The 16284-nt window shown below is 38.4% G+C and overlaps 1 protein-coding gene across 7 annotated transcripts in view; it reads left to right on the top strand.

The window, feature by feature from the left end:
• Positions 1-16284, top strand: part of NAALADL2 (N-acetylated alpha-linked acidic dipeptidase like 2) — a 1576761-nt gene that overhangs the window by 587921 nt on the left and 972556 nt on the right. The gene's annotated exons all lie outside the window — the stretch shown is intronic.

Genomic DNA, 16284 nt, shown 5'->3' with positions numbered 1-16284 from the left:
TTAGGTCAATTGTGCTTTTAAATAAGTTTTGAGAAACATTGATCTAAAGAACACAACAGGAGGAAAGTCATGTAAAATCTTTATCCTCTAACTGGTTTATCTATCAAATTGAGAAAGAAAAATCTAGTAAATTCTCTCATGTTGTTTTGAAGATCAAGTTATATTGTTTTTAGAGATGTGTTTTGAAACTAGATTTCAGTGAATAAGCTGTACTATTGATACTACAGTGCTTATCACTTTGTATTGAAGCTTTTTACTTACATGTCAAACTTCTTTACTGTGCTGTAAACTTCAGTGTAAGATTTCATCTTCTTCAATGTGTATTTCCAATATCAAATGCAATACCTTACTCGAGTAGGCCCTTATATACTTAATTTAATAAATTATGAATAGGTTAATGATATCAAGGCAGTTATGGATCATTCTAGAATAATCAAACAGGGCTAGACTAAAGTCTGCTGCCTATCACTTAACTAGTTGTCTTATTCTGGGCAAGTTATTTATCAATTCACAATGATTATGTAGTGTAAAATAAGTTTTGAAGAACAGCTTGAGATTTGAAAAAAAAGAATTATTCATGTAGCCCCTTTTGGGATAATACAAATTAAATTATCAAAATTTTAAAAGAAGGTTGGTAAAAAAAACCTATGTATCACATATTAATTGTTATATATTACCATATGTTAGATTTAGCTATGGAACTTTACACTGGAAAATTATAATACTTATTTTGTTCAAACAGAGATCAAATGGTAGCAAAGGACTGCTTGAGTGTCTATGCTTGTAGGTGATTTTACAACTGTTCCAGAAATGGGTTCCTAGTCTACCAAATTTGGACTGACTCTTGAATATGCTGCTGCTGCTGCTAAGTCGCTTCAGTCGTGTCCGACTCTGTGCGACCCCATAGACGGCAGCCCACCAGGCTTCCCCATCCCTGGGATTCTCCAGGCAAGAACACTGGAGTGGGTTGCCATTTCCTTCTCCAATGCATGAAAGTGAAAAGTGAAAGTGAAGTCGCTCAGTCGTATCCAACTCCTAGCGACCCCATGGACTGCAGCCTACCAGGCTCCTCTGTCCATGGGATTTTCCAGGCAAGAGTACTGAAGACTCTTGAATATAGGTTGCTTAAATTGCTTTGGTATAAACAGACCATGCATGCATACCATCATTTCAGTCATGCCTGACTCTTTGTGACCCTATGGACTATAGTCCACCAGGCTCCTCTGTCCATAGCATTCTCCAGGCAAGAATACTAGAGTGGGTTGCCATGCCCTAAGCCTGGAGATCTTCTTGACCAAGGGGTAGAACCCATGTTTCTTATATCTCCTGCATTGGCAAACAAGTTCTTTAGCACTTGTGACAGCTGGGAAGCCCTACAAATAGAGCAGTGGTACTTAAAGTGTTGTTTAAGAACATTGGCATCACCTGAGAACTTGTTAGAAATGCAAATTATGAGGCCTTACCCTCAGATCTAATGAATCAGAAGCTTTAATAATGCTGCCAATAGGTTTTAACAAGTTTTCTGCTGGTTCAGTTGAATGTCAAAGTTTGAAAGCCACTGAAATAGAGAAAGAGAAATACAAATTAACACTCAGTTTTTAAATTATTATTATGAGCTATTATGAATGAACTATAAGTTTCTGAAAACATGCCTGTAAGGAATTTAAAATATTTGAAGACAGAAATGTTGAGTGCATTCACCATAGGTTGGGCACTTATAATTGAATAGAGAATAGCTGTTTAAGAGCAAAGAGAAGGTTGGCATGTCCAGATTTCATATATTGTTCCTTTACAGAGTTCATAAGATGTAATGTAACCAAACATAAGTCTTTCTGAATGTACTTCTGAGTTTCATTGAGTTAGACAAGCTGTGGTCCGTGTGATCAGATTGGCTAGTTATCTGCGATTGTGGTTTCAGTCTGTCTGCCCTATGATGCCCTCTCTCAGCACCTACCTTCTTACTTGGGTTTTTCATACCTTGTACCTGGGGTATCTCTGCACGGCTGCTCCAGCAAAGCACAGCCACTACTCCTTACCTTGGACATGGGGTAGCTCCTCTTGGCTGCTGCCCCTGACCTTGGAAGTGGGGTAGCTCCTCTCGGCCGCTCCTGCGTCATCACACAGCTGCTGCTCCTGCCATGCCGTGTGGGGCCACGCAAGATGGACAGGTCATGGTTGAGAGGTCAGAATGTGGTCCACTGGAGAAGGGAATGGCAAATCACTTCAGTATTCTTGCCTTGAGAACCCCATGAACAGTATGAAAAGGCAAAAAGACAGGACACTGAAAGATGAACTGCCCAGGTCAGTAGGTGCCCAATATGCTACTGGAGATCAGTAGAGAAATAACTCCAGAAAGAATGAAGAGATTGAGCCAAAGCAAAAACAACACCTAGTTGTGGATATGACTGGTGAAAGAAACAAGTCCAATGCTATAAAGAGCAATATTGCATAGGAACCTGGAATGTTAGGACCATGAATCAAGGCAAATTGGAAATGGTCAAATAGGAGATGGCAAGAGTGAACGTTGACATTCTCAGAATCAGCGAACTAAGGTGGACTGGAATGGGTGAATTTAACTCAGATGACCATTATATCTACTACTGTGTGCAGGAATCCCTTAGAAGAAATGGAGTAGCCATCATAATCAACAAAAGAGTCTGAAATGCAGTACTTGGATGCAATCTCAAAAATGACAGAATGATCTCTGTTCATTTCCAAGGCAAACCAGTCAATATCATGGTAATCCAAGTCTATTCCCAGACCAGTAATGCTGAAGAAGCTGAAGGTGAATGGTTCTATGAAGACGTACAAGACCTTTTAAAATTAAAATCCAAAAAAGATGTCCTTTTCATTATAGGGGACTGGAATGCTCAAGTAGGACGTCAAGAAACACCTGGAGTGACAGACAAATTTGGCCTTGGAGTACAGAATGAAGCAGGGCAAAGGCTAATAGAGTTTTGCCAAGAGAATGCACTGGTCATAGCAAACACCCTCTTCCAACAACATAAGAGAAGACTCTACACGTAGACATCACAGGATGGTCAACACCGAAATCAGATTGATTATATTGATTTTATTCAGCCAAAGATGGAGAAGCTCTATACAGTCAGTAAAAACAAGACTGGGAGCTGATTGTGGCTCAGATCATGAACTTCTTATTGCCAAATTCAGACTTAAATTGAAGAGTGTAGGGAAAACCACTAGACCATTCAGGTATGAACTAAATCAAATCCCTTATGATTATACAGTGGAAGTGAGAAATAGATTTAAGGGACTAGATCTGATAGATAGATCTGATAGACTAGATCTGATAGAGTGCCTGATGAACTATGGACGGAGGTTCATGACATTGTACAGGAGAAAGGGATCAAGACCATCCCCAAAGAAAATAAATGCAAAAAAAGCAAAATGGCTGTCTGACAAGGCCTTACAAATAGCTGTGAAAAGAAGAGACGCAAAAAACAAAGGAGAAAAGGAAAGATATACCCATTTGAATGCAGAATTCCAAACAATAGCAAGGAGAGATAAGAAAGCCTTCCTCAGTGATCAATGTGAAGAAATAGAGGAAAAACAATAGACTAGGAAAGACTAGATATCTCTTCAAGAAAATTAGAGATACCAAGAGAATATTTCATGCAAAGATGGGCTCAATGAAGGACAGAAATGGTATGGACCTAACAGAAGCAGAAGATATTAAGAAAAGGTGGCAAGAATACACAGAAGAACCATACAAAAAAGATCCTCACAACCCAGATAATCACGATGGTGTGATCACTCACCTAAAGCCAGACATCCTGGAATGTGAAGTCAGTGGGCCTTAGGAAGTATCACTATGAACAAAGCTAGTGGAGGTGATGGAATTCCAGTTGAGCTCTTTCAAATCCTGAAAGATGATGCTGTGAAAGTGCTGCACTCAGTATGTTGGTAAATTTGGAAAACTCAGCAGTGGCCACAGGACTGGAAAAGGTCAGTTTTCATTCCAATCCCAAAGAAAGGCAATGCCAAAGAATGCTCAAACTACAGCACAATTGCACTCATCTCACACGCTAGTAAAGTAATGCTCAAAATTCTCCGAGCCAGGCTTCAGCAATACGTGAACCGTGAACTTCCAGAGGTTCGAGCTGTTATTAGAAAAGGCAGAGAAACCAGAGATCAAAAAGCCAACATTCGTTGGATTATCAAAAAAGCAAGAGTTCCAGAAAAAGATCTATATCTGCTTTATTGACTATGCCAAAGCCTTTGACTGTGTGGATCACAATAAAGTGTGGAAAATTCTGAAAGAGATGGGAATACCAGACCACCGGACCTGCCTCTTGAGAAACTCATATGCAGGTCAGGAAGCAACAGTTAGAACTGGACATGGAACAACAGACTGGTTCCAAATAGGAAAAGGAGTATATCAAGGGTGTATATTGTCACCCTGTTTATTTAACTTACATGCAGAGTACATCATGAGAAATGCTGGGCTGGAGGAAGCACAAGGTGGAATCAAGATTGCCGGGAGAAATATCAATAACCTCAGATATGCAGATGACAGTACCCTTATGGCAGAAAGTGAAGAGGATCTAAAGAGCCTCTTGATGAAAGTGTAAGAAGAGAGTGAAAAAGTTGGCTTAAAGCTCAACATTCAGAAAACTAAGATCATGGCATCTGGTCCCATCACTTCATGTGAAATACATGGGGAAACAGTGGAAACAGTGACAGACTTTTTTTGGGCTCACAATCACTGCAGATGGTGATTGCAGCCATGAAATTAACAGGCACTTATTCCTTGGAAGGAAAGTTATGACCAACCTAGATAGCATATTAAAAAGTAGAGACATTACTTTGTCAACAAAGGTCCATGTAGACAAGGGTATGGTTTGTCCAGTGGTCATGTATAGATGTGAGAGTTGGACTGTAAAGAAAACTGAGCACCAAAGAACTGATGCTTTTGAACTGCGGTGTTTGAGAAGTCTCCTGAGAGTCCCTTGGACTGCAAGGAGGTCCAAACAGTCCATCCTAAAGGAAATCAGACCTGGGTGTTAATTAGAAGGAGTGATGTTGAAGCTGAAACTCCAATATTTTGGCCACCCAATGCAAAGAGCTCACTCATTTGAAAAGACCCTGATGTTGGGAAATTGAAAAATAGGAAGAGAAGGGGACGACAGAGGATGAGATGGTTAGATGGCATCACTGACTCAATGGACATGAATTTGGATAAACTCTGGGAGTTGGTGATGGAGAGGCAGGCTTGGCATGCTGAAGTTCATGGTGCTGCAGAGTTGGACATGACTGAGTGACTGAACTGAACTGAATGTACTTTTAGTCATCAACGTTTGGGAAGTATTTGGAGATGTGGTTTACTTTAACTCAACCATTTGGTGAGATTGTACAAACTTCCCGAAGGTATATACTGAACTGCTTTCTCAGATCATTTGCATTTTAGAATTAAAAAGTGTTTTGAGAATTCCAGTTTGCCCAATACACAGTTCATAAGATCATACTTCCATACAGATGTGTCATGACACCTGAGCACTTTGAACTTGGAGTATCAGGGAAAAATACCAAAAAACATAGCAAGGACATTGTTGATATTTAGACTCAAACTGAGAATGGTAAGTAATCTGATGAGGATTAAAAGTCATGTTAGGTAATGGTCACATTTCACTTGAACAGAATCATAGATTCAGAAGAATATAAAGCTATGTGATGGAAATAATATGCTGAGCTAATCATTTTTAGAAGTGATTCACAGATGTTGATGAATACGAATCATTCTTTCAGTTGAATTGGCCATCTTTGAATTGCCAGAAACGAAAAAATTTTCCTCTACCCTTCTAGGTTCCTTTGGCTGTTCTATTAATTAAACTGACGTAAGACAGATTAACAGAAGAAAAATTTAATTGTGTACATACAGGAGCCCCACAAAGACAATGAGATGCTCCCTGACATTCAGGCAATTGAGGCTTATTGCTATACTGATCTAAGAAGGGGTATCATCTTGGACTTGGAAAGGAAGAAAGACAATTCACAGGAGATGGGAAAAGCAAATGTTTGGTAAAGAAGTGTTTGCCTGTCATGCAGAGAAAACAGGACACAGTGGACTTTGAACAAACAGACTCTGCTGAGTTTACTCTTTTACCACCCCTAGCTCATAGTCATCATAGTTATCTCTGGTGATGGCTCTCTTCCTGTACCAGACTCCCACCTAAATTCTTTTTTTTTTTTTTAACTTTTATTGGAGTATAGTTGCTTTACAATGTTGTGTTAGTTTCTGCTGTACAGCAAAGTGAATCAGCTATAGGTATACATATGCTGCTGCTGCTAAGTCGCTTCAGTCATGTCCAACTCTGTGCGACCCCATAGACAGCAGCCCACCAGGGCCCGCCGTCCCTGGGATTCTCCAGGCAAGAACACTGGAGTGGGTTGCCATTTCCTCCTCCAATGCATGAAAGTGAAAAGTGAAAGTGAAGTCGCTCAGTCGTGTCCGACTCTTAGCGACCCCATGGACTGCAGCCTACCAGGCTCCTCCGTCCATGGGATTTTCCAGGCAAGAGTTCTGGAGTGGGTTGCCATTGCCTTCTCCATATACCCCTCTTTATTAAATTTCCTTCCCATTTAGGTCACCACACAGCACCTAGTTAAGTTTCCTGTGTTATACAGTAGGTTCTCATTAGTTATCTATTTTATATGAAGACAAGCGACTACTCTACACATGGACATCACCAGATGGTCAGTACTGAAATCAGATTGATTATATTCTTTGCAGCTGAAAATGGAGAAGCTCTCTACAGTCAGCAAAAACAAGTCCTGGAGGTGACTGTGGCTCAGATCATGAACTCCTTATTGTAAAATTCATGCTTAAAGTGAAGAAAGCAGGGAAGATCACTAGGCCCTTCAGCTATGACCTAAATCAAATCCCTTATGATTTTACTGTGAATAGATTCAAGGGACTAGATCTGGTAGACAGAATGCCTGAAGAACTATGGACAGAGGTTTGTAACACTGTACAAGAGGTGGTGACCAACCATTCCCAAGAAAAAGAAATGCAATAAGGCAAAGGGGTTGTCTGAGGAGGCCTTACAAATAACTGAGAGAGGAAGAGAAGCGAAAGCAGGAGAAAGGGAAAGATATTCCCAACTGAATGTAGAGTTCCAGAGAATAGCAAGGAGAGATAAGAAAGCCTTCTTAAGTGAACAATGCAAAGAAATACAGGAAAACAATAGAATGGGAAAGACTAGAGACTTCTTTAATAAAGCTGGAGATACCAAGGGAACATCTTTTGCAGAGATAGGTACAATAAAGGACAAAAACAGCAAGGACCAAACAAAAACAGACAAGACTAAGAAAAGGTGGCAATAAATACACAGAAGAACTGTACAAAAAAGCTCTTAATGGCCCAAATAACTACAATAGTATGGTCATTCACCTAGAGCCAGACATCCTGGAGTGTGAAGTTAAATGGGCCTTAGGAAGCATTACTAAGAACAAAGCTAGTGGAGGTGATGAAATTCCAGCTGAACTATTTCAAGTCCTAAAAGATGATGCTGTTAAAGTGCTGTACTCTTATGCCAGCAAATTTGGAAAACTCAGCAGTGGCCCCAGGACTGGAAAAAATCAGTTTCACTACCAACCCAAAAGAAGGGCAATGCCAAAGAATGTTCCCATTACTATATAATTGTACTCATTTCACATGCCAGCAATGTTATGCTCAAAATCCTTTAATCCTTTAGCAGTTCATGAACCAAGAACTTTCAGATGTACAAACTGGATTTAGAAAAGGCAATGGAACCAGAGATCAAATTGTTAACATACACTGGATCATATAAAAAGCAGGGAATTAAAAAAAAAATCGATTTCTGCTTCATTGACTATGCTAAAGCCTTTGACTGTGTGAATCACAAAAATAAGTTGAATATTCTTAATGAGATGGGAACACCAGACCACACTACCTGCCTCCTGAGAAACCTGTATACGGGTGAAGAAGCAACAGTTAGAAACAGACATGGAACAATGGACTTATTCAAAACTGGGAAAGGAGTGCATCAAGGCTGCATATTGTCACCCTGCTTATTAAACTTATATGCAGAATATATCATATGAAATGCCAGGCTGGATAAAGAATAAGCTGAATCAAGATTGCCAGGAGAAATATCAATAACCTCAGATATGCAAATAACACCACCCTGATGGCAGAAAGTGAAGGAGAACCAAAGAGCCTCTTGATGAAAGTGAAAGAGGACAGTGAAAAAGGTGGCTCAACATTCAAAAAAATGAAGATCATGGCATCAGGTCCTATCACTTCATGGCAAACAGATGGTGAAAATATAGAAACAGTGTCAAATTTCATTTTCTTGGGCTCCAAAATCACTGTGGATAGTGACTGCAGCCACAGAATTAAAAGACACTTGCTCTTTGGAAGAATAGCTATGACAAACCTAGGCAGTGTATTAAAAAGCAGAGACATCACTTTGCCAACAAAGGTCTCTCTAGTTAAAGCTATGGTTTTTTCAGTAGTCATGTATGGATGTGAGAGTTGGACAGTAAAGAAGGCTGAGCACTAAAGAATAGTTGCTTTTGAACTGTGGTGTTGGAGAAGACTCTTGAGAGTCCCTTGGACTGCAAGGAGATCCAATCAGTCCATCCTAAAAGAAATCAGTCCTGAATATTCATTGGAAGGTCTGATGCTGAAGTTGAAGCTCCAATACTTTGGCTACCTGATGCAAAAAACTGACTCATTGGAAAAGACTCTAATGCTGAGAAAGATTGAGGATAAGAAGTAAAGGGGATGACAGAGGATGAGGGTTGGATGGCATCATCGACTCAATGGACATGAGTTTGAGCAAACTCTGGGAGATAGTGAAGGACAGGAAACTCTGGTGTACTGCAGTCCATGGAGTCACAAAGAGTTGGACATAACTGAGCATACATGTATGCATTACATAAAAAGTAATAAAAGCTATACCTTTCTATGTATATGTATATTTTTATGATTTATGGTTAGAAATATTAGAATTTCTATAAGAAATTTCTATTAGAAAATACCTAGAACCACCTGTTCACTGTACATGTGTCTCTATGTATATGTATATATGATATATAAATAATCTCATGTTTATCTGAAAATAATTATTGTATTTTTATTTCTTCATCACTATAAACTTAATGAAGCTACAGTGTTTTCATTTATTTCTAGTAGTATGTATGTTTTCTGCATGTTATCTCTACTGTTAAATGGTAGAATTTAGCCCTTAGTTAGAAAATGAGTAATTCTGTACTCAAATTGAGGTAGTAGTTACTTGCTAACACTGGGAAGCATAACTTAATGAATATGAACTTTAACGTTTGGACATTATATACAGTTCTCTAAAGTTTACTGAGCTAGGGATATTTTCTAATTGGTGATTAATTCCTAAAACTGCTCCTTTTACAGTGTTTCAAAATGGCTTGGAATTATAACTTCATAAATATTGGTTAGCAAATTAATTCCTAATTAAATGGATATTAAATTCTAAATTTTTGAGTGGCAGTGAACAAAGATCAGTGTTGTTGTTTAGTCCCTAAGTCATGTCCGACTCTGTGACCCCACGTACTGCAGCATGCTAGGCTTCCCTGCTCTTCACTATCTCCCTGAACTTACTTAAACTCATGTCCATGAGTCAGTGATGCTGTCTTACCATCTCATGCTCTGTCACCCCCTTCTCCTCTTGCCCTCAATCTTTCCCAGCATCAGTAGGGGGCATTTATTGTTCCATGGGACAAATTCTGCACTATAGGAACACATGGAACATAAAGTTAGGTTTTTAAGAAAATGAAGATGACTCCATCCATCTTCAACTCCAGGAGTTAGCACTCCTTCCAGTGGAAATGAATAACTTCCTTCATTCTTTCAGACCAAACACTTGATCATTTGATTAAAATTTTGCAAAATTAATGTACTGCTCATGACTGCTGTAGCCATTGACCATTCATTGTTAGAGTATTAAAACTAATGCTCTAACATTCAAGGCTTCCCAGGTGGCTCAATGGTAAAAATCTGCCTGCCAATGCAGGACCCACAAGAGATACAGTTTCAATCCCTGGGTTCTGAAGATCCCCTGCAAAAAGATATGACAACCCACTCCAGTATTCTTGTCTGGAAAATCCCTTGGACAGAGGAGCCTGGCAGGCTGTAGTCCATGAGGTCACAAACAGATGGACACAGCTGAGCATGCATGGGCATACACAGACACATTCATGAATGGTCCTTTATTTCAACAACGCTAATGAAGAAATTTAGACTTTAAAGGATCTTTGCCAACCATGATAAAATAAATATAACAATAAAATATTTATTCTTAATTTAAAAAGAAAAAATAGCAAATCTTATCTTATAGAATTAATGTAAAAATATTTTTACCATAAACATTAATAGTCATGAGTGAAAACTATTAGGATTTTTTTAGATTATAAAACCACATTTGACATACTGTAAGTTAATTCTCAGAATGTGAAGAACAAAAACTGCTAATGTCAGTCATGCTGCTGCTGCTGCTAAGTCGCTCAGTTGTGTCTGACTGTGTGACCCCATAGACAGCAGCCCACCAGGCTCCGCCGTCCCTGGGATTCTCCAGGCAAGAACACTGGAGTGGGTTGCCATTCCCTTCTCCAATAATGTCAGTCATAGTTCAAGTTATGTCATCACCTGAAGAATAAACTGTCAGCCTGGATACGAGCTCTGATCATGGGCCAGAGAATTTTGAGCTCGAAGGGACTGCAGGTCCTCTGACACAGGCTGCTGTCAGGTAAAGTCTTTTTACCATTTTACAGTTGAAGCAACTAATGCCCAGAGAAGCTTTACCTTTCCCAGGTACCTATAGCTCACATAAATTAGAAGTAGTGGAAACAGGAAAAAAAAATAACTCCTATATTCAGATCTGGTATTACTTTACAAATAGTGTCTCATTTGTTGTTCAGTCGCTCAGTCTGGTCTCTTTGTAACCCCGTGGACTGTAGCATGCCAGGCTTCCCTGTCCTTCACTATCTCCCAGAGTTTGCTCAAACTCATGTCTATTGACTCGATGATGCCATCCAACCCTCTCATACTCTGTCACCTCCTTCTCCTGCCCTCAATCTTTCCCAGCATCAGAGTCTTTTCCATAGTCCTCATAGCAATCATTAATATAGATATTATTAATACAATCCCCATTTTTTAATGAAAATAATTCAACTAAAACCTGTGAAATAATGATTCAGTCAATGTATTGGTTTCCTAGGGTTGCTGAAGTTAAGTGCTACAAACTAAGTGGCTTACATGGCACAGATTTATCGCCTCACAATTTTGGAGGCTAGAAGTCCAGAATGAAGCTGTAGGCAGGACATCCTTCCTCTTAAGGCACTAGGGAAGGAACTATTCTAGAATTGTCTCTGTTAGTTTCTGGTAGTTCATTGCCATGATTCCAGTCTCCACACAGCATTCCATGTGTGTGTTTGTGTCTGTATGTGTCCAAACTTCCCCTTTTTATAAGGACGGTAAATCAGTCTGACTCATCTTAACGCATTACATCTGCAATTACCGTATTTCCAAGTAAAGTCACATTCTGGGGTACAAAGAGTTAGGATTACAACATGTGAATTTTGGGGGACACAACCAATAAGCTGGTAGTGAAGTTAATATTTAATTGCAAATATATCTGGCTTCATATTTTATATTATATGATGTCAGAAATAAAATTTCACTTTGTTCCTCAAAAAGCAATTTAAGGTAGTATTTATATGTTTAACAAATTAGAAAAGAGAAGAAATAAAAGGTTGTGATGAAAAATTTGTTGAGAATAAAATCACGTAAGAAATATCTGATAGTAGATTTTCGTTTTTATGTTGTCAGTTGGTAAGAAAACTTTTACCAGGACAAGATGATGATAGTGGGATTTAAAAAATATTAATCTGCCAGTAATGTGCAAGAAGGATAGTAGGAAAGAAAACAAGAAGACAAGTTCAGAGGCTCTAACCGAAATTCAAGATTGAAAATCTAAGGCCCCAAAGAGGCGATGAAGGGAGAATGTAAAACTGGGGTAGGCAAAACCTTTTTTGAAAGATATATTTTATAAGATGTGGTTGTTAATTACATGTAGATATAGAAAAATCAGGTATAGTAGGGTTTCATGCCTTGACACCAAGGAAAATGGTAACCGTCATAGATAGCAAGGATATTTTATTTTCTGTTTTAATTTTTTTGTTTTAGTTATATGTCTAGATTTCCCCCATTGTCCTAACATAATAATTCTTTTCTGATTCAACTGATGTCCTTAAATAACAATGGTCATAAATTCCTTATGGGAACTATAGAAGCAGATTTCCTGTTGAAAAAAAATACGGTGTAATATGTAGATAAATCAGTTTGCATGAGAGTAGAACAGAGCCTTATCCAAATGATGGATCTTGGAGTTCATATAGGGGAATTGAATTTCTGTGAATGCAGCCCCCCCATCCCTTTGATAAACACCTCCATCAGACACCCATTCCTACTTTGGTCCTAAATTGAAATTATTGATTTAATGTTTCTTAAGTTATTGGCAACCTAGGGTATTTTTCTGTCTTATCTGATCATGTTGGCACAACTGTGGGCTCACTCTGCTGTCACACTGTCATGTCTGAAATATATTTTCTCCATTATGTTATGCAGCGTACAATTTACACGCTGTCCATTACCAATCCTGAGCCAAGAGAAGGAGAAAATGAAGCTTTGTGCCTCCTAAGAGATAAATATTATTTTCTAAGTCAATTCAGAAGATTTTAGTTCCAAAAAATGGGAGCTACTAGGAGGGTTTTATAGAAGTTATATTATAACAGATTAAAGTGAAGGATTGCTTTTTTTTCAAGATAGTTTTAAATAAGGATAGCTTTTAAAAATTGTGCATATGGAAACCTGAGAGGAAATTTTCAAACTTAATAAAACAGGGAAAAAGCTGGGTTGCATGAAGACAAATTTTAAAAGCTCAAGACTGATAGAGGGTGTATTCTAGATAGACAAATGGCTTTTCAATTTTGTCCTAGATCAGTGGCTCTCAGTAATGTCTGCACAGTCTGAATCACATGGGAGCTTTTACAAACAATGTGGATGGTTAGCCTCATTTCCAGTAGATTCTGATTTGATTGGCCCAGGGTATTTGGAATTCAGGCATTGGTATTATTTAAATTTCTGCCAGTGATTCTATTTGCAGTCAAAAGAGAAAAGCGCTCACTGACTTATAGCTTTTGTCAACTTGGAAATTGAATTATTGAACTTTATACAATAATAACATCAGGACAACATAGCATTAAAACAATAACATGATAAAACCCTGCTCGCTATCAGAAATTAACATATTTCAGTGAATAAACATATGAGCTTTTATGTATAGGCTGTACACCAATGCCAGATTCTGTCACATTTTATAAGAACTTCCTTTGCCCTTGAGATGAATAAGAATTTATGGAAATAAAAACCCATGATATTTAGAGAATTATCTTTGTGGAACAGGAAAGCCCAAAAGTTATTGATAGTTTCAACTAACCTTTCAGCATATTTATTCTTTGCTCACTCAATACATTTTTTTTCTGAGTAATAAGTATGTATAGGTGCTACTGTAAGTACCTGAGGTAGAACAGTGAATAAAAGACAAAATCCTCACCTTAATGGAGCTTATATTCGAGTGGAGATTTAAAATTCATTGAAAATTTATTATCATTGGTTTATTTTTAGGTTACCAATGGATTTCCATGATAGAAAAGTCCTTTTTAAAATGAACATTTAAAATTAAAATTGAAGTTTAATAAAATAAGTAAAATTACTAATAACCCAGGTAATACCTGATTGAAAATAGAGTTTCTGCAAATATAATCAGGTTAAGACCTAAAAATTGTGAAAATATTACCTGATTGACAGGTATTTGGCCACATTCTTGGCATCCATATGTGGACTCTGAAATGCTCTAAGATGTGGGAGAAAATAAAATGGAAGTTTTACTTATATTTATGGAAGTATATTCTTTAGAGTCATTTATAATTTTCTTCATTTAGCATATGTTTTATTTAAAATTTGTATAAGAATATTAGCTGCCATTCAGTACCATCAGATATGTCCTCTCTTCTACCCTGAAACTCATCACCCTATATACAAAAATAACAAAAAGCTGGAGGACAGATGAAGGAGAAAGAAGCCAGAAAAGAATAAGCAATTAAAATATGCTTCTGATTGGAGATAGAAGTGATAAAGTCTGTCCTTGAGAATAAGATGATTTGAAACTGGAGCACAAGCTTTATTGTTCACTTGAGAGAATAGACACATAACGATTTTTACTATGAGTCAGTATTGTGTTTGGAAACATTAGCATTCAAATCAAGTGCCATGTGTAAGATTACTGTGCATGTTTGCACGTGACTAAATAAAACCTCCAGGAAAGGCAATGTCTGTGTGAATGCAGTGCTTCTAGCCTTATTTTTCTGTAAGATTTTTCCCAGGCTTCTGTAAGATTTTCCCATAAGATGAGACTTATTGAAAAGTCTCATAGTCATTGAAAAGGTCATATTAAAAGTGATCTGAATAAATTTAAAATATAAAATAAATCATACAGTACTATTTTATTTTACTAAGCAATACCATGGCTTACATGGATGGCATAGTTTCTTAGAATGATCTGTTAGAAGAGTTAATTTTGGTACTCAGTTCAGTTCAGTTCAGTTGCTCAGTCGTGTCTGACTCTTTGCAACTCCATGAACCGTAGCACGCCAGACCTCCCTGTCTATCACCAACTCCCAGAGTCCATCCAAACTCATGTCCATTGAGTCAGTGATGCCATCCAGCCATCTCATCCTCTGTCATCCCCTTCTTCTCTTGCCCTCAATCTTTCCCAGCATCAGGGTCTTTTCCAATGAGTCAGCTCTTCGCATCAGGTGGCCAAAGTATTAGAGTCTCAGCTTCAACATCAGTCCTTCCAATGAACACCCAGGATGGGTCTCCTTTAGGATGGACTGGTTGGATCTCCTTGCAGTCCAAGGGACTCTCAAGCATCTTCTCCAACACCACAGTTCAAAAGCATCAATTCGTCAGTGCTCAGCTTTCTTCATAGTCCAACTCTCACATCCATACATGACCACTGGAAAAACCATAGCCTTGACTAGATGGACATTTGTTGGCAAAGTAATGTCTCTGCTTTTTAATATGTGTCTAGGTTGGTCATAACTTTCCTTCCAAGGATAAGGGTCTTTTATTTTTTATTTTTTCTAATTTTATTTTATTTTTAAACTTTACATAATTGTATTAGTTTTGCCAAATATCAAAATGAATCCGCCACAGGTATACATGTGTTCCCCATCCTGAACCCTCCTCCCTCCTCCCTCCCCATACCATCCCTCTGGGTCGTCCCAGTGCACTAGCCCCAAGCATCCAGTATCGTGCATCGAACCTGGACTGGCAACTCGTTTCTTACATGATATTTTACATGTTTCAATGCCATTCTCCCAAATCTTCCCACCCTCTCCCTCTCCCACAGAGTCCATAAGACTGTTCTATACATCAGTGTCTCTTTTGCTGTCTCGTACACCGGGTTATTGTTACCATCTTTCTAAATTCCATATATATGCGTTAGTATACTGTATTTATGTTTTTCCTTCTGGCTTACTTCACTCTGTATAATAGGCTCCAGTTTCATCCACCTCATTAGAACTGATTCAAATGTATTCTTTTTAATGGCTGAGTAATACTCCATTGTGTATATGTACCACAGCTTTCTTATCCATTCATCTGCTGATGGACATCTAGGTTGCTTCCATGTCCTGGCGATTATAAACAGTGCTGCGATGAACACTGGGGTACACGTGTCTCTTTCCCTTCTGGTTTCCTCAGTGTGTATGCCCAGCAGTGGTATTGCTGGATCATAAGGCAGTTCTATTTCCAGTTTTTTAAGGAATCTCCACACTGTTCTCCATAGTGGCTGTACTAGTTTGCATTCCCATCGAGAGTGTAAGAGGGTTTCCTTTTCTCCACATCCTCTCCTGCATTTATTGCTTGTAGAGTTTTGGATCGCAGCCATTCTGACTGTTGTGAAATGGTACCTCATTGTGGTTTTGATTTACATTTCTCTGATAACTTTTTAATTTCATGGCTGCAGTCACCATCTGCAGTGATTTTGAAGCCCCCCAAAATAAAGTCAGCCACTGTTTCCAATGTTTCCCCATCTATTTGCATGAAGTGATGGGACTGGATGCCATGGTCTTAATTTTCTGAATGTTGAGCTTTAAGCCAACTTTTTCACTCTCCTCTTTCACTTTCATCAAGAGGTT

Source organism: Bos javanicus, chromosome 1, assembly GCF_032452875.1.
Source record: "Bos javanicus breed banteng chromosome 1, ARS-OSU_banteng_1.0, whole genome shotgun sequence".
NCBI lineage: Eukaryota > Metazoa > Chordata > Mammalia > Artiodactyla > Bovidae > Bos > Bos javanicus.
This window is presented reverse-complemented; position numbering and strand designations above follow the sequence as displayed.